Raw genomic sequence first — 16,904 nt, forward strand, 5'->3', positions numbered from 1 at the left:
TGCCAGCTTTTTAATTCATCCTTAGCCTTTGTTCTTAGAGATCATAAATACCTCCTGGAAATGATCTACCTTAGATTTTCTAGAAAGTTTTTTTATGCCATTATAGTCAGGCCTCATGGTAGCAAAAAAAAACAAAACAAAAACATATCAATTCTAAGATTAAAAAGAATAGTATCTTTTTCAATGGTGGGCATCATGTTACAAGAGCCTGTGTCTTCATTAATGATATTTTATTTAGTGACTTATGGTTGGAATGAATCACAGGGCTGATTGTCGAAAGGACATAAAACCCCTGACTGCCATGCTTCGCTGAGCATTTAACAGTAGTGTGCATGTAGAATTATACATGTAGGGATATACTTAAGAGTTCAGTAGTATGTCAAACTCCAGCTTCCCTGCTGCTGTATGCCTTCCTCTTTGGGAAGCAACAGCAATTATAATCTGATTACTGTTCATGAAGCCAAATGAGCAAAGTCAGCAACCTTTTATGAATGTCGACAGTGCTCTGCTCACCATTAGAGCTTTTCCACAACTACATTTCCAGTTTTGTATCACTAAACTCTTAACTGTCCAAATAAGCAAGAACCATTGATTCTCAAGTGCTACATCAAAATCAATTTCCACTGGTCATTTCTGATCATTCCTACCAGTGAGCCTTTGTAAATCACTGCAGCTATTAAATCAACATGGATACAGATGACAGTCCTGTTTCATGCCCAAATGTGGATGAGCTGAAACCACAAAGATCTCTTGAACCCAGATCTTTTCTGTAAGTACAGAGTGGTGGAGTAAGGGCAATTTTCAGAAGATCTGGGTTGGAACTCCACTCTTGGGAAAAACTGAGTTGGAACACTGATCTTGCGTAGGCTTTGCACTACAAAGAACATATGTGTCTTCACCTGTAATGTAAGGTTAGTGACTCCTGTCTTACAAAACTGCCACAAGGGTCATGCAAAATGCACAAGAGAAGCAGTAGGTCAGCTTTCATATGGTATCATTTCATGCTCTTTAAGAGAAGGAGGCTGGGTTAGCTCATGGGTTCATTGTCTACACTAGCTTCATGCTATTATCTTTGTACAAAGCAGATTTAATGATATGACTTCAGGCCACTGCCAGAAAAACCTTTCTTCCATTTTTTTCTTCCTTCTATGTTATGATAAGTACTTTGATAAGTTAAACGTTCATTTGAAATAAGTTAAGTGACAAGCACTAATGCATATAACTAAATGCATGTTTATTTCTTTGTCAGGCCTATTAACACACAGGAGCACATGGACTATGATGGTTGTTAGGGAAATATCAGAGATGTAATATTGTGTTATTTCCTTCTTGGTGGTATGAATGTATCTCCTGACATTTCCTCTTCAAAACATTTTGTCTGTTTGCTTATCAATCACAATTCTTACAGACAACCCAGATGAGTATTTAAAGTAAGCAGGGAATGGCTTGCAGCCATGGGTGCAATTAGAAACCTCAAGTAGCTTGGGGTACTGTGGGCAAAGCAGATTACCATGCCCAGAGATTCTGAGGTAAGTGATTTAGCATGGACCTCTAACGTGGTATGTGTGACTGTGTGTGTGTGTGTGTGTGTGTGTGTGTGTGTGTGATTTTAGTAATTTAAACATACACTATTCACTGAGGAGGAAGGTTTTAGATTTTGACTAGAAACAAGGACATCCTTGGCTGGTGAATGATCAGGCCATACACAGGTCGCAGGTGTTACATGGGGAGTGGATATATAATCTGTATCATGTATCAGGAAGTGAGTGTACTAGCAAGTTCTCAACCAGATAATAACAAAGAGATAGCTTTGTTGACGATTAGACAAACAAACCAGGACACCCAAGTTCTTCATCAGCAGTAGACAGGTTGTATAGAGAAAATCAGAAAAAAATTGTCCTAACACTACTGTTAGAAGAGAAGGTCTATCAGATAGGTCAAATTTTAAAAGAAAGAAATGATTGCATCTAATTATATTTCTCTTGAAATGACAAGAGGTTCAAAAGGCTGTCTTAAGTCTCTTCTGCATCTTCTAAGCTGACATATAAGAAACTCTGATCCCATCATGCACAAAGTGTTTGCCTGTGCATCCAAAACACATTAGTGTGAAGCAGATTTAGTTAAGTTACCTATCACCCAGAACAACACAGAGCACATTGCTAAATGATGCAAAACTGTATCCATCTCCAATGGACCATTCTCTTAGAGGCTTCCACTGAACATAGATCAGGAGCTCAGAAGACCCATACAAGGTATCACAGGTGTCAGCAATGAGGACCATGCAGGAGGATCCTGCAGATATGAGTGGGATAGTGGCAGAGACCCAGTAAAACCACAAACTTGGCCTTGAGAAAAAGGTTCAATAACCAATAATATTGATACTAGGTCATACTCTACCCACATGGGTGGGGCCTTGTCCTCTTCCTTGAATCTCTCTGCTCTTTCTCTGTGCAGAGATAGAGTAGTTGTGAGGAATATCTGAAAAGTAAGTGAAGGGATAATGCCAAAAACAAAGACACACCCAGCCCCCTCACCAATGATTACATCTGAGGCCAGAGCTGGGATAGAGTTTCTTTAAACCAACTGAGAAATGGCAATTTTTATTTATATGGTACTTCAATCTTTACATCAAATGAGACTCTCTCATATGACAAAACAGGCAGGAAAATCTTTGGAATGCACACAAAATAATAACCAAGGGAGAGGAAGGCAGAACATTCAAAATAGATCTGGTGCAAAACGTGAGAAAAGTCAGTTCTAATTTGTGGCTGCATTTCAGCAGGTCCAGCCCGCTCCATATGCCTGTGTCTGTTTCCTGGGCAGAGAGACAAAGGCTCCCTTGCTACCTCTTGATTCAAAGGGTTCAGACAACTTGAAATGGCATTTGGCCTCTTCAGAAACAAATCTTTTGAGTTCTGTGGAGACTCCTTCAATTTTTCAGGCTGAAGGCTTTTCTGACATTTTAAAGATTGATGCCAGGCATTGGCTCACATGTCGCATAATAAATTATGTAACTCTTAGTCTGATACATAGGTCTCTCTCTCTCTCTCTCTCTCTCTCTCTCTCTCTCTCTCTCTCTCTCTCTCTCTTTCTCTCTCTCTCTCTCTCTTTCTCTCTCTCTCTCTCCTTGGCAGATGATATGGATTTGTGGTATAACTGACTCCTCCTAGTGGGTTCTGAACCCATGATAAAAACAAGAACATAGATAGTTAGAAATACAGGCCCAGGAATCTGGCATGATGACTTTAATCTGCTTCTGCCACTAGCTGAACCATATTGTTTTTTCCTAACACTCCCAGGCCTGAGTTTTCACATAAAAATAAAATGGTCATAATATCTGCCTAATGGATTTGTTTTAAGGACTAAATGCAATAGTGCCTTTGACATGTATCTGGGGCCAACATGCTAAATGAAAGTAGATTGGTAGTTTCCTACAAAATAAGATATTGAAGTTTATAACAATAGCAATCTATATTGAATGGAGACTACCAAAGCAAATGGATATAATTATTATTGGCTTTTAAATGTTATTACATCAACACAAAAGGACACTTGCTTCCCTGTGTACACACTAGAGAACAGGACTATGCCAGTCAGTCTCTCCAGAGGTTTTCGGCTTCTCAATCTGCCTCCTTTCCCTTACAGAGCTCACTCTATCATGATCAACAAGCTCTTCATACCCTCTTGTCATTAACTGTAAGTATAGACCCAGGACCCTTAAGACAATGTCATCTGAAGCACACAAATTATAGGGTTGAAGAGGGTAGATGCATTACACTTATACAGGGTCCCTTTGTCTTCTGTATAACACACAAGGACAGACAAGAGGCTGAAGACAGACAAATGCTTTGAACTTCCCTAAGGAAGAGCAGCAGCCAAAGAGATTGGTGAAGCAGAGAGACTTTTTCAGTCCCATGTTTTATCAGTTAACCACTCATCTGAGAAGATTGTAAGGGGTACTCATCATCTCACTGGCATGTCCTGAAGTCACACTCTGTTGCTGGTCTTAGCCCAGGTGTGACTCTCTCTCTTCTTACAGAGAGCTTATGTCCTTCCCTTTGAGAACTCCGCCATTTCTCACTTCTCCACCATGAGGGTCTCAATAGGCTTGTTAGCATTTTCTCCTGCAGGCCGAGTTGTTCAGTCTGGAGTCTTCTCCCCTGCTGTAAACAACTAGGAAAATCAAGATGAACTTTGAATTTTATGTGGCTGGCACAGTGTAGCCAGAATGATCACTGAGTCTGGCTCTATGGAAAGAGATTTCTCCAACCTGAGACTTGTCTGGATCCATAACAGGTGACTGTCTGTGTGGGGGAGGGGTCCTCATCAAATCACACACTATCCATCTTTGAATCATGGCCACATCCTCCTCAAACACAAACTGCCTCTCAGATGTCAGATTATAACCTTCATAGGACAGGCATTTATTCCACTTTAAAATCAAAAACAAATGTATGAATGAGGTCATCTACTCATCCCACCACAGATTGGTATCTAATCTTCCCTGGGAGACAGAGCCTGACTAGCTCCTCCCACCAGCCATTGCTTCTCTTTCTTGTCTAGTGCCATTCCTTGTTGATTAAAATAATGAATGTTTCTCCATCTAATTGATAGTCCCTTGGCTAATAAAACCCTCAGCAGAAGCTTTGAGATAATGGTCTGTGTTGACCTAATTAAGTTCTTAAGTAAGGTGCTTCTACTTTTTCCTAGTTGTATTATTTATTTCTTCCTAGGTTGCCCTTTTATGGAGATGTGGCATAAATTCAAGGAGATCCACTTCAAATCCATTTGCTGGCTCTGCTTCAAGAGATGAATACAAATTACTGTTTATCCACCAAACACTTACATTGCATTCCTGCGTGCTGGGCAGCATTCTAAGTGTTTTATAAACATCGGTGCTTTTCATGCTCATGACGGCTCTGTGGATAGGCATCTTATTGCCTCCACATACATTTGCACGTGGGAAATGAAGCACAGGGAGGATAAGAATCACAACAAGTGCCACACATCTGGTTTTAACAGGATGCATAAGCAGGTAGCCTTGCTCTAGAGACCATACTCACCAATGGATGATCCTACCTGGTTTTGTTATACAAGCTAGTTTCTCTTAATCTCAGTCAAATTACAACCCCGACCTACACAATTGGTCATCGTTTCTTCTATATGGAAAGAAGATAGTTTCTAAATGGCTAAGTGGCTTTTCTGAGTAATAATTAAGCAGATCTGAAATTCAGTGCATTGTGTATAAATCCAAAAGCAGGCTACCATAGATACCTTCCACTTGTCTAGGTCTATGCAGGATGTACACAAGGGAATTTCTGCTGTAGAATCTTATTTCCTTACTTGACTTTGCTATCAATACAGTCATTGGATCAGGCCTTTAACTAATTCAGAGCACATATGCCCAGGGGGTCCTGTAATGAATCCATTTGTAAATTACAGAGAAAGTCATAAATTATTTCCACATAAAGAGAGCATAGATCAAGGCTGCTGCATTCCTATGAGCATTGTGGTACACCCTTAACCTAAATCATATTTTCTCCTTGTAAATGGGAAGGAAAATTACATTGTCTTGACCTTTGGATCGTTGGATCTTGTATTTATTTTATATATTTCTCAAAAGAATTCACAAGGAAATACCGTCACTTAACCTTCTCCTAGAAAAGGGTACAGAGCAAAAATCCGAGGCATGAAATAGACACACAGTGGCCACTGCTTCTTTATGGATTGAACTATTGAGCAACTCATACTTTGATCATTATTTAGCACAATTTATGACTTCTAAGAGGCCATTTATCAATAACTCCCGAATGATTTTTTTTTTCAAAACAAGTACAAATAAAAAAAAGAACAATTTACTCTAATCTCTTTGATGGAATCCTGATTATTGTCTTATTGATCTCAGCCTGCCATGACAGCATCGTTAGGTCTAGGTGGAGGCTGCAGAGCTGCTGAGTCCTTTTCTCACACTGAGGCAGAAGCTGTGTCCAGTTTGGTTATCCTGTGGTTGCCCTGTAGCAATTGTAGCAACCTCTCTTGGAGCAATCATTAGATACATTCATCCTTGTTCTCCATGGCTTGTATAAGCCAGCACATAGATTTGCATGTTACTTAGATTCCTCTGCAAATATGCTTTAAATCATCTGTAGATAGCATTCAGTATCTAGCACTATGTAAGTAGCATGCTATATTATACTGTTTCCAGAAACAAGGAAGGAAGTATGCACATGTTTGATGTACATTCCACTTAATGATGTACAATAAATGGAGTATTGTGGTTTGAAAACATGACATGTAGATTCAGTGATTTTTGTGGATTGATGGAGACATGGAGCTACAAAGAATATTGTGAGATTTGTCCTAGTAAAGTTACCACCTACTGGAGTGACATTAAGAGGGGATGATCAGCCAGCCAATGACGCAGCTAGCACTCTTTCCTTTTGCTAGGTCCTGAGAGTTGAGTAGGAGATACTTAAACAATGTCTAAAAAGAAAATTGCGTGATAGAAACCTTGGCTAGATGCAAATCATACAGCATCTTGTACATCATGAAGACCTTTGAACTTTGTTAACGTTTCACAGCAGCAAACATATGTTAGAGAACTTGAAAGGGAAAAAAACGGCAGGACATTGGTCCTTTACTGGAAAAAAAAGAAAACCACAAAATTGAATCTGCTAGATGGATGGAGATTGCAAGAGTTGGAATCAATGAGAAATCATCCTAAGAGCCCAAAATAATGGCATTTAAGAGAAAAATCAAGGCAACAGAAGAGCAATCAGGAGATAAATTGCTGGAACTGAGAGGATAGAAACATGGAAAACATCAAAGCATAGATGACCTTTGTTACATGATGTGTTGTGAGGAAGATAGGACCAAACACTAAATTAGGTTAGATATTTATCACCTTTTTTTTTTTTTTGCAACAACAAATAACAAGAAACTTAATTAAGGCATAATAAGCCATAGGGACCTAACACTATGGGAAGCATAGCACAGAAGCCATGTAAGCTCAGGACTGGTCCATTCAGCCACACCTGCAGAGTCCTTATTTCCTTTCTACCCTTGCTTCTACCTTTCCACCTTTCACACTGCTCACAGGCAGTGTGGGAAGACAGCCTCAAGGATTTCACACCAACCTACGGCAGCAAAAAATGGAAGGGGCTTTATCCAAGTATCCATTTCAGATACAGGGATATGGTCCCATTCTTTTGCAGCTGTCCATGCAAGTTTCAGGGCTAGAACAGAATCCAGTGTCCCGGTGTCATCCCTGACATCTAGAGGAAATGAGGGCCTCCCGGACAGAGCCAGGGTCTACCTTTCCTAACTCATGGTAGGAATAGAGATGGGAACTTTTTTCTCCTAAAGAGGTGTTCAACAGAATGAGGCTATAAGGAAATGGCCTGAATTCCTGCAGGAAAGACAAGAAATGAGGGATTCTTCCACAGCCTATTGTGGAGGGAAGGCAAGTGTGCCCAAGGAACAACTATAAAACCAAGATGGAAAATGTACAGAGTGAGAGACCTTGGAACACACAGAAAAGGATGTCTCCATAAAATCCCCCTTCCTTCCCACACCCTCAGCAATTCCAGGGCTCAGGGATCTCTGTGGAAGTGAAGATGGAAAAAGCATAAGAGTCAGAGAAGATGGGGGATAGCAATGATTAAGGCCTTCTAAACACAACAGTGCTAGGGCATATGTAAACTCACAGAGACTGAGACACAATGCAGAGGACCTGTACAGGTCTGCATCAGATGAGGTGCTAGGGCTGAATGTGCGAGACAACTTATGCCTTTATCCCTAAACCAGATGCTATTTCCAATTAATGGCCATTTGAAGTAAAAAATACAGTTTTCTCCTAGGGGAAACAAATCACTCTCAAGGACAGGTCCCATGCTCTCCAGTAGATGCCATCAGTAAACAAACTCAGTGGCATCTTTGTAAGTTCTTTGTCTCATAATGTTGTCAGGGCATTTGTTTTAAGCCTTACATGTCCTTTGTGTACCTATTATGGCTTACAGTTTTGTGTTTTTATAGGACTCATAATCTGCATGTATGCATGTGTGTGCTTGTGCATGTGTGTATGCATATGTATGTGCGTGTGCGTGTGCATGTGCGTGTGCGTGTGCGTGTGCGTGTGTGTGTGTGTGTGTGTGTGTGTGTGTGTGTGTGTGCGCGGGTACACACGCATCTCTAAGTGTGTCTAATGCATTCTCTTGTCTCTTTCTCATTTGGTTGTTTTGTCCTATTCCGATTTGTTTGTTTTTGTTTTTATTTTATTGTATTCTATTTCACTGGGTTTTTTTCAGATGCCTGTTTGTTTTCTAAGGAAGGAGAGAAAGGATGTGGATCCAGATAAGAAGAGAGGTGGAAAGAAATTTGGAGGAGTAGGGGGAAAGGAAACCAAAATCAGAATATAGTGTATGAAAAAAATCTATTTTAATTTTTTAAAATATCAATACTCAAAAAAATAAAATTTCAGAAATGTGAAAAATCTAAATAATTCGTGGGCTGGAAAGATGGCCCAGAGCATTGACTACTCCTCTGAAGGTCCTGAGTTCAAATTCCAGCAACCACATGGTAGCTCACAACCATCCATAATGAGATCAGACACCCTCTTCTGGAGTGTCTGAAGATAGCTACAGTGTACTTACATATAATAAATAAATAAATAAATAAATCTTTTAAAATGAATAAATGACCCATGTTTTAGGCATTCTGATGATCAAGCTGATGGCTTGCATAATTTTGATTTATAGGATGAATTTAGTCTTCAAGCTGACTTGAGCTGACATATTTCACACCACACAGGTAGCAGACACCTGGATCATAGACATGTGTTTCCCTAATTTCAAGTGTCAAGATTTCTGTAGGTACAGACTCCATTTCCCTATAAATTCCATATACTTCTTCTTTGAAATACAGTGTCCTTGACCTGCCTGCACAGGGGAAACCCAAAGACCTTGGACATTGCTTTAACATCAATACCAGCTTTTCCTCAAATGGGATTTTCAAAAAAAGAAGGAGTTTGGGGAACTTCTCCCCTGCTGGATGCTTTAGTAACACGGCATCTCAGGTAGTCTATTGTGCCCTATCTAGCACCAAAAGTCCTGTGCCCAGCAAGGAGACCTTAGTGCTCCGAGTTCTTGTGATAACTTAGAGAACTGGTTCTACCCCAAACATTCTCAATCTCCTTGAAACACAGACATGTTCTCCTATGTTTAACATTCATCTTATTCAATTACGTTTTCAGCTTTACTGTTGCTAAAGGAACTAAATCCTCACAGTGAGCCTGACAAACATGATGTTTTTAATAAAGAAACACGAAACCTAGAACATGTTGCTTTAGTATATAGAGGAGGTTAGGATTATTTCTGATGAGTTACAACTATATCAAAAATTATAGTAGAAATAGTTGCTATGTTACTCACGTTCATATTATTTTAACTGGATCATCCAATAAGCAAATTATATAGAAATTTCCCCCATTTAGTGGGCAGAGTAAGGGGAGGGGAAACCAAAATCAGAATATAGTGTATGAAATAATCTATTTTCAGTTTTTAAAAAGTCAACACTCAAAAAGTTTAACTGATATATTACAATGTTGATTTTTCTGGATGACCCAAAAACCAGAAAGCCAAAAGACCCTTATGTCTCCTATTTGCTTTACCCTGACCTACCCACAAGGCACTTGGTAAAGCCCCTTGGATGTGTTAAAAAGGACAACCTCATTGTCACTGTTTATCTAACAAGCTATTTGTTGAACAAATTTATTTCATTTCCCTCTTTAAAAAGTTACATTGGAATGTACCAATGTGATAAACTACTGACCTTCATCCTGGTCACCCAGTTCTACAAACTCAAACTCATTAAAGATTCGACTATTTCCCACCTTGCTTTAAACTCCTTGTCTCCATTGAAGTTGGAAGGTAAATAATCATACAAGCTGCAAATACCAATGTCAAGATAAAAGGAAGTGGTTCTCCTTTTTCCACCTTTGAAATTATAAATGTATTGATGCAAAAATAAATTTCAGAGCCTTGGGTACTTGCTTGCTTGCTGGTTGCAGACAATGAGTTCCTAACAAGAATAAATAATCCCGTGACTCAGTGGGCACCCTCAAAGCATAGTAAAGTTAGAGCAGGTCTCTGTTGTCAAATTGCCTGGCATTTTTAGTATTTAGATTAAAATTGTGTGGGCAAATAACTATTCATGTATTCCCAAGAATATGGAAGATTCAGAAAGATGATTTAAAAGAGCTGAAATTATAAGGAAAATAACCTGTAACTGAAACCTAAGGGAAAGCTGGTTTGGGACCATTTGGTACTAATGGTCCCTTTTGAAAATTCTAATTCGGAAATATTCACTCTTAAAGTCTGTCTTTTACATCTGCTTGTACCTATCCTCCTGGCTTCCCATACCTTTACCAGAATTGCATTTTTATTTGTCTGAATTCAATAAATAATTGGTTAGCTTTTGCCTACATTTTAAGAACCACACCCCTCCAACCAACCATGTTCCTTTGTTCTGTAGTACTATCATGGCCATTCATTCCAGTCCAGTGAACACCATGCTATTCTGTAAGGAGAATCCTGAAGCCTGGGCTCACCTCTGTTCTCTGACCAGCAGTCCTTACTTCCATTGGCTTTCATTGGAAGTGATTCATTAACTGATTGGAATATGCTTTTATGTGTTGGATGAAGCTCATGATAGAATTTATCTTACCCTCGGTGAAAAATAGTTCTAGAATTTAAATGTGAAAAACTTATCTATAGAAAACAGCAATTTTTTAATTTCAGATTTTAAAAATCAGTATAAAAGTAACTTATCACATTTGTTATCATTGCTTTGCCTGCCAGAGAGCTCCCAGCCATAAGGAAAAATGATCATTCTTACAGATGAAATAGCTGATTCTTTCATAACTTGGGATTGTTTTTCCATTTACTATTTGCTTTGTGATTATATTTTATGCTCCTAAAGCCTTTGGTTAGAAGAGATGAGGTATATGTATGTCAACATTAAATGGTCATTTTTTTGCCATAAAGATTTTCTTAATTTACATCTTATGAATGACTTTATCTTATCTTTCAAGACAGTTTCTCTGTGTAAGTCTACCTATCCTGGAACTATCTCTGTAGTCTAGGCTGGAGTTCAACTCAGAGATTGGTCTGCCTATGTCTCCAGAATGCTGGGATCAAAGACATGCACTATCACTGCCCAACTTGTGAAAGATTTTATGAAGCATTACAACTGGATATTTTATCCTTTTCTCTGAAAACAGAGAAAACAAGGAATGATCATAATGGGTCATTCTAGGCATTAAGAAACAATTACTAAAACGATGAAGACTTTTTTCCCTATAGTGAGGTAGACTGACATGGGAAATTGTGGAAACATTTCCCAGAGGCCAAGGAATAAGTGGAAGATCTCAAATATGGATGTTTTGAACATGTGATTACTATAGCCCTAAGCACCACTACATTGTTGAGACTTCTGATTCTTCTGTTGATACTTGGCCTCTTGAGAGTCTGCTCCACCACTCTGTCACACCTGGTATATGGAACAATCTACTTCCTGTATTTGTTAGGTTTTTTTTTTTTTTCAGTTGCTGTGACAAAATACCTGACCAAAACCAATTATAGGGAAAAAAGGTTCATTCTGGCTCACAGTGCTTGGGGCTCACAGAGCACAGTCTGTTGTTGCTTGAAGGTATGGCAGCAGAAGCATAGGGCAGCTGGGCACAGTATACTCAGAACTAGGGGAAAGCTGATATACCACTTCCTCCTTTGCATTCAGTCTAGAACCTCAGGCCATGAGATGATGTTCCCTGAGTTCCAAGTGAGCCTTCCCACATCTGTTTTAAGCCATTTTGAAAGCCTGCACTGACTCACCTAGGGGTTTATACCCTAGGTGATTGATTCTAAATCCCATCAAGTTAACAATGATGATTGGCCATGACATAAACCATATAGGACTTAAATACATCTTTTGAAATGCCAAACAATTTTTTGTCTACTCAGAGGCTTCTCTCAATTAAAAATATCTGAGGGAGCTTGGAGATTTCAAGAAATGTGCCTTCATCTTATGTTGCTATAGATACAATTTCTTTAATATGGTACTTGTTGCAATCCTTTGGGTTCTTTTTTAATTCATATAATCTATGAGCAAGACATTATCTAATTAAAGGACACCTACATTCAGGCATTTCTCTCTGTTCATTAAAAATCAACTCCAAAACACAAACAATCATTTTTGAGCCCAGATTTAACATCATAATTAACATTTGGAGTTTTTCTATTAGAAACTTGTACAAATAAAGATTTTCTCACAAATGTAAACAGTTTAGAAATTGTTTCAAGCCATATCATTAGACATGATTTCTCGTTTTGAAAGTCACTTTCTGGAACACTGTAACTGGCACATCATAATTTCATTTCTTTGCCTGCTGTCTGTACTTATCAAGCTGTGAAGAGACTGTAATCTCATTAAAAAAAACAAGGTGGAAAGTTTGAAGCAAATGTTAAAGGGCAGCCTAATTACTTTATGAAACCGGAAACAGGGATTTCTTAGTTTTAGACAAAATTCTGACTCCACCAAAAGTTCTATTGATGCAGTACACACACACACACACACACACACACACACACACACACACACAGCAACACACACACACACACGGCAACACACGCAATACCCCTCAAAAGAGCAGGAATTTCTATTTGCTTTGTCCATTGTGTGTTGCAAGTCTAAAAATGAGTCTGACTCAAACCTACTCTCAGTCTGAATTTACTGAACAAATACTAGAAGTTCGGGATGAGAGAAAGCAGGCATTTCGTTATCAACTCTACGGATATTCACCTCACTTTCATCTATCCCAGGAGATCAGCGCTCAGCACCATTGTATGATGCCTCCATAGCTTGTGGATTTTTGCTGACCATTAAAGCAAATGTTTTGGGGAATTCCATCAAAACCTCTTAACCCATTCTCTTCACAGTCATTCCAAGTTCTCCTCAAATAAGCAAAATCTAAAGATATGAAAATATCAGTCATTGCCTGAGAGAAAATACAACCAACACACACACACACACACACACACACACACACACACACACACACACCATTAGCAACCATACCTAACCATAGACTTTGGTATTGAAAACTCCCTTGACAATATCTGGATGAGACACTCCTTAAACTCATCTTTCAGCTTCAGGAGAGGGGCTTCCACTGAGGATCCACAAAGAGACTTTGAAGGATTGGGTGAACTGAGGTCTTGGTGAGTCCCTAGACACCATAAAGAGCTCAGATGCTCAATTAGCATGTTGTAGTCTAGAGACCCAAAGAGCATGAAGTATTGACAGGCAAAATCAAGAGAATGCATTTGTAGAATGGAGAAACTTTCTGGACCTGTACCGAGAAACCAAATGCAGAGAAACACTAGAAAGGAGTCACTTACTGAATACACCTAAAAATCAAGAGTTGTTTCCATGAGACGAATTCATAAGTGAAGGATGAATAACGAATCACACATATAAGTTGGGAGCTAATACATCGACTCCTCAACAAAACTATCTTTAGGCTTAATTTCAAGAGAAGTCTCTTGGATAGTCATACACAAAGATTTGACACGCCATTGCAAAGATCAGAGCCTGAGGCTCTGGCAGTTTGGGTCCTTAAAGACAATGTTTAAAAACAAAGCAAGCTAACTGTTTTGGCTCTAAAAAAAATAATCTGTCAAATACAAAATCTACTCCATCAATTTTTGTCTTACCTTTGAATGAATAAGAAAAATCACTGTAAATATAGGAGATGGAAGAGAAAATGTGAACCTTAATTTTTATGTAATTAAATAATGGATTTCCCCCCAGACTACACTTAAATTTTAAAGGCCCAGACAATGAGAAAATGAGTCTTACATTTGTGATGACTTTTTAAATTAATCATTTTATTTGTTTTCCTTTCAAATGATATCCCCCCTTCCTGGTTTCCCCTCCACAAACCTCCCATCCTATTCTGCTTCAACTTTGGCTCTTTGAGGGTGATCATTCCCTCCTCACTGCTCTAGAGTCCCCCTATGCTGGATCATCAAACCTCCAGATTAAGGGCCTCCCCTTCCATTGATGTCAGATAAGGCTATCCACTGCTACATATGTACATATGTATCTGGAGTCCTGGCTCCCTCCATGTATACTCTTTGTTTGGTGCTTTAGTCCCTGGGAGCTCTGGGTGGTCAAGTGATACTGTTCTTCCTATAGGGGGAAATCCCTTTCAGCTCCTTTCGTCCTTCCCCTAGCTCTTCCATTGGTGTCCCTGTGCTCAGTTTGATGGTTGGCTATGAGTATCTGCATCTGTATTAGTCAAGTGCGGACAGACTGTCTCAGGGAACAGCCATACCAGGTTCCTGTCAGCAAGCATTTCTTGGCATCAGCAATGGTGGTAGGGTTTGCTATCTACAGATGGGGTGAATCCCTAGGTGGGGTGGTCTCTGGATGGCCTTTCCTTCAGTCTCTGCTCCATTTTTGACCCTGCCTTTCCTTTAGGCAGGAACAATTCTGGGTTAAAACCGGAATTGTTCCTGCCTAAAGGAAAGGCAGGGTCAAAAATTCAAAAAATATTTTGAAATTGGTGGGTAACCCCATCACTCGACTGGGGGCCATGCCTATCTACTGGAGGTGGTCTCTGTAGGTTCTATCTCCCCTTTGTTGTGTATTTCAGCTAATGTCATCCACACTGGGTCCTGAGAGCCTCCCTCTTCCCTGGAGTCTAGGACTTTCTAGTGGCTATCCCTGGTTCCCCATCCCACACTGCTACATATTTCTATTCAATTTCCTGACCTTTTGTACTTCTGTCCCTTTCTATACCTGGTCCTGCCCCCTGTTGCTGGAAATATTAAAAAAATGGAACTGGCATGTTCCTGCGCTTGTGCCAGCAACTCTATGCCCTGGTGTCCTAGCTGATCATTCACTGGTGGGCAATGGTCAACCTGTTTTTATCTCATGGAGACTCTGACTCAATGCTCCAAAGTCTCTCAACCCAGCTCACTAAGTTCCTACTGGTGGGTTGCTACCATGCCAGTCCCATGCATGAAAACCTCCATGGCCTTTGTAGTGCACATCTGACAAACCCACACTATTCCACCATACCTTTCTCTCTTGAATCCAGGAAAGCCACTGTGTGAAGGAAAACACAACACAAGCTTAGTTCAGAAACAATGGTAATTCAATCACTGGGCACAACAACTAAAATCCTAACTTGTAAGCCTTATTAAAACTTAATCTTCTGGTGGCAAATCCTGATGGATCCACCATTAAAAGAGGGAGACATTTGTCATTACATCTTGTCCTCACTCTATCCCTGTCCAAAGGGAACCTAACTCTCTCCTGCTTCTTCTCTTCCTCTGCCCTACCCAAAAGTCCTGCCTACTTGCCCAGTGATTGGCTCTTTTATTCATTAGGGAATTGGTCCACAGAAAGTCACCTGAGTATGATTCACTCCTTGTCTGCAGCCCCTCCCAGGAGAGTAGAATTAGCTTCAAAATACAAACAGCACCAGGCCCACTTGCAACATCGCCCCACTTTTCTCTCTCTCCCTCCCAGGTCCCTCCTTCCCTCTACCCTCCACTTCCTGGGATTATTTTGTTCCCCCTTCTAAGAATTGAAGCATCAACATTTTGGTCTTCTTTATTCATAAGCTTCATATGGTATCCGAGTTGTATCATGGGTATTCTGAGCTTTTGGGCTAATATCCACCTATCAGTGAGTACATATCATGTGAGTTCTTTTGTGTCTGGATTACCTCACTCAAGATGATATGTTCTAGATGATATGATCCATCTGCCTGGGAATTTCATAAAGTCATTGTTTATAATAGCTGAGTAGTACTCCATTGTGTAAATGTACCACATTTTCTGTATCCATTCTTCTGTTGAGGGATATCTGGATTCTTTCCAGCTTCTGTCTATTATTAATAAGACTACTATAAACATAGTGGAGCCATCCATTTCCCTAAGAATTTCATAAATTCATGTTTTTAATAGCTGAGTAGTACTACATTGTGTAGATGTACCACATTTACTGTATCCATTCCTCTGTTGAAGGACATCTGGGTTGTTTCCAGTTTCTGGCTATTATAAATAAGGCTGCTATGAACATAGTGGAGCATGTGTCCTTCTGGATATATGCCTAGGAGTGGTATAGCTGGATCCTCTGGTAGTACTATGTCCAATTTCCAGAGGAACCACCAAACTGATTTCCAGAGTGGTTGTACCAGCTTGCAATCCCACCAGCAATAAAGGAGTATTCCTCTTTCTCCACAACCTCTCCAGCATCTGCTGTCACCTGAGTTTTTGATCTTAGCCATTCTGACTGGTATGAGGTGGAATTTCAGGGTTGTTTTGATTTACATTTCCCTGATGATTAAGGATGTTGAACATTTCTTTAGGTGTTTCTCACCCATTCAGTATTCGTCAGTTGAGAATTCTTTGTTTAGCTCTGTACCCCATTTTAATAGGGTTATCAGCTATTATAAACAATGAATTTATGAAATTCTTAGGGAAATGGATGGACCTAGAGTATATCATCCTGAGTGAGGTAATCCAATCATAAAAGAACACACATGGAATGCACTCTCTGATAAGTGGATATTAACCCAGAAGATCGGAATACACAAAGTACAATCCACAAACAACAAGAAACTCAAGAAAAAGAAAGACCAAAGTGTGGATACTTCGTTCCTTCTTAAAAGGGGGAACAAAATACCTATGGAAGGAGTTGTAGAGACTAACTATGGAGCAGAGACTGAAAGAAGAACAACCCAGCAACTGCTCCATCTAGGAATCCTTCCCATATTCAATCATCAAACCCAGACACTATTATGGATGCCAGAAAGTGCTGGCTGACAGGAGCCT

The 16,904-nt window shown here is 39.6% G+C and overlaps 1 protein-coding gene across 6 annotated transcripts in view; it reads left to right on the forward strand.

Moving 5' to 3' along the window:
• The window catches only part of B3galt1 (beta-1,3-galactosyltransferase 1), a 548,275-nt gene that overhangs the window by 470,919 nt on the left and 60,452 nt on the right, over positions 1 to 16,904 (forward strand). Inside the window, exon 1 of one of the 6 annotated variants that reach the window (XM_031370497.1) lies at positions 4,211 to 4,296. The exons of the other annotated variants lie outside the window; for them this stretch is intronic. The gene's annotated coding sequence lies outside the window, so the exon portion shown is untranslated. Of the gene's footprint in view, positions 1 to 4,210; positions 4,297 to 16,904 lie in introns of those variants that run through there. 6 annotated transcript variants of the gene reach the window in all.

This window comes from Mastomys coucha, unplaced genomic scaffold (genome assembly GCF_008632895.1).
Source record: "Mastomys coucha isolate ucsf_1 unplaced genomic scaffold, UCSF_Mcou_1 pScaffold15, whole genome shotgun sequence".
Taxonomy (NCBI): domain Eukaryota; kingdom Metazoa; phylum Chordata; class Mammalia; order Rodentia; family Muridae; genus Mastomys; species Mastomys coucha.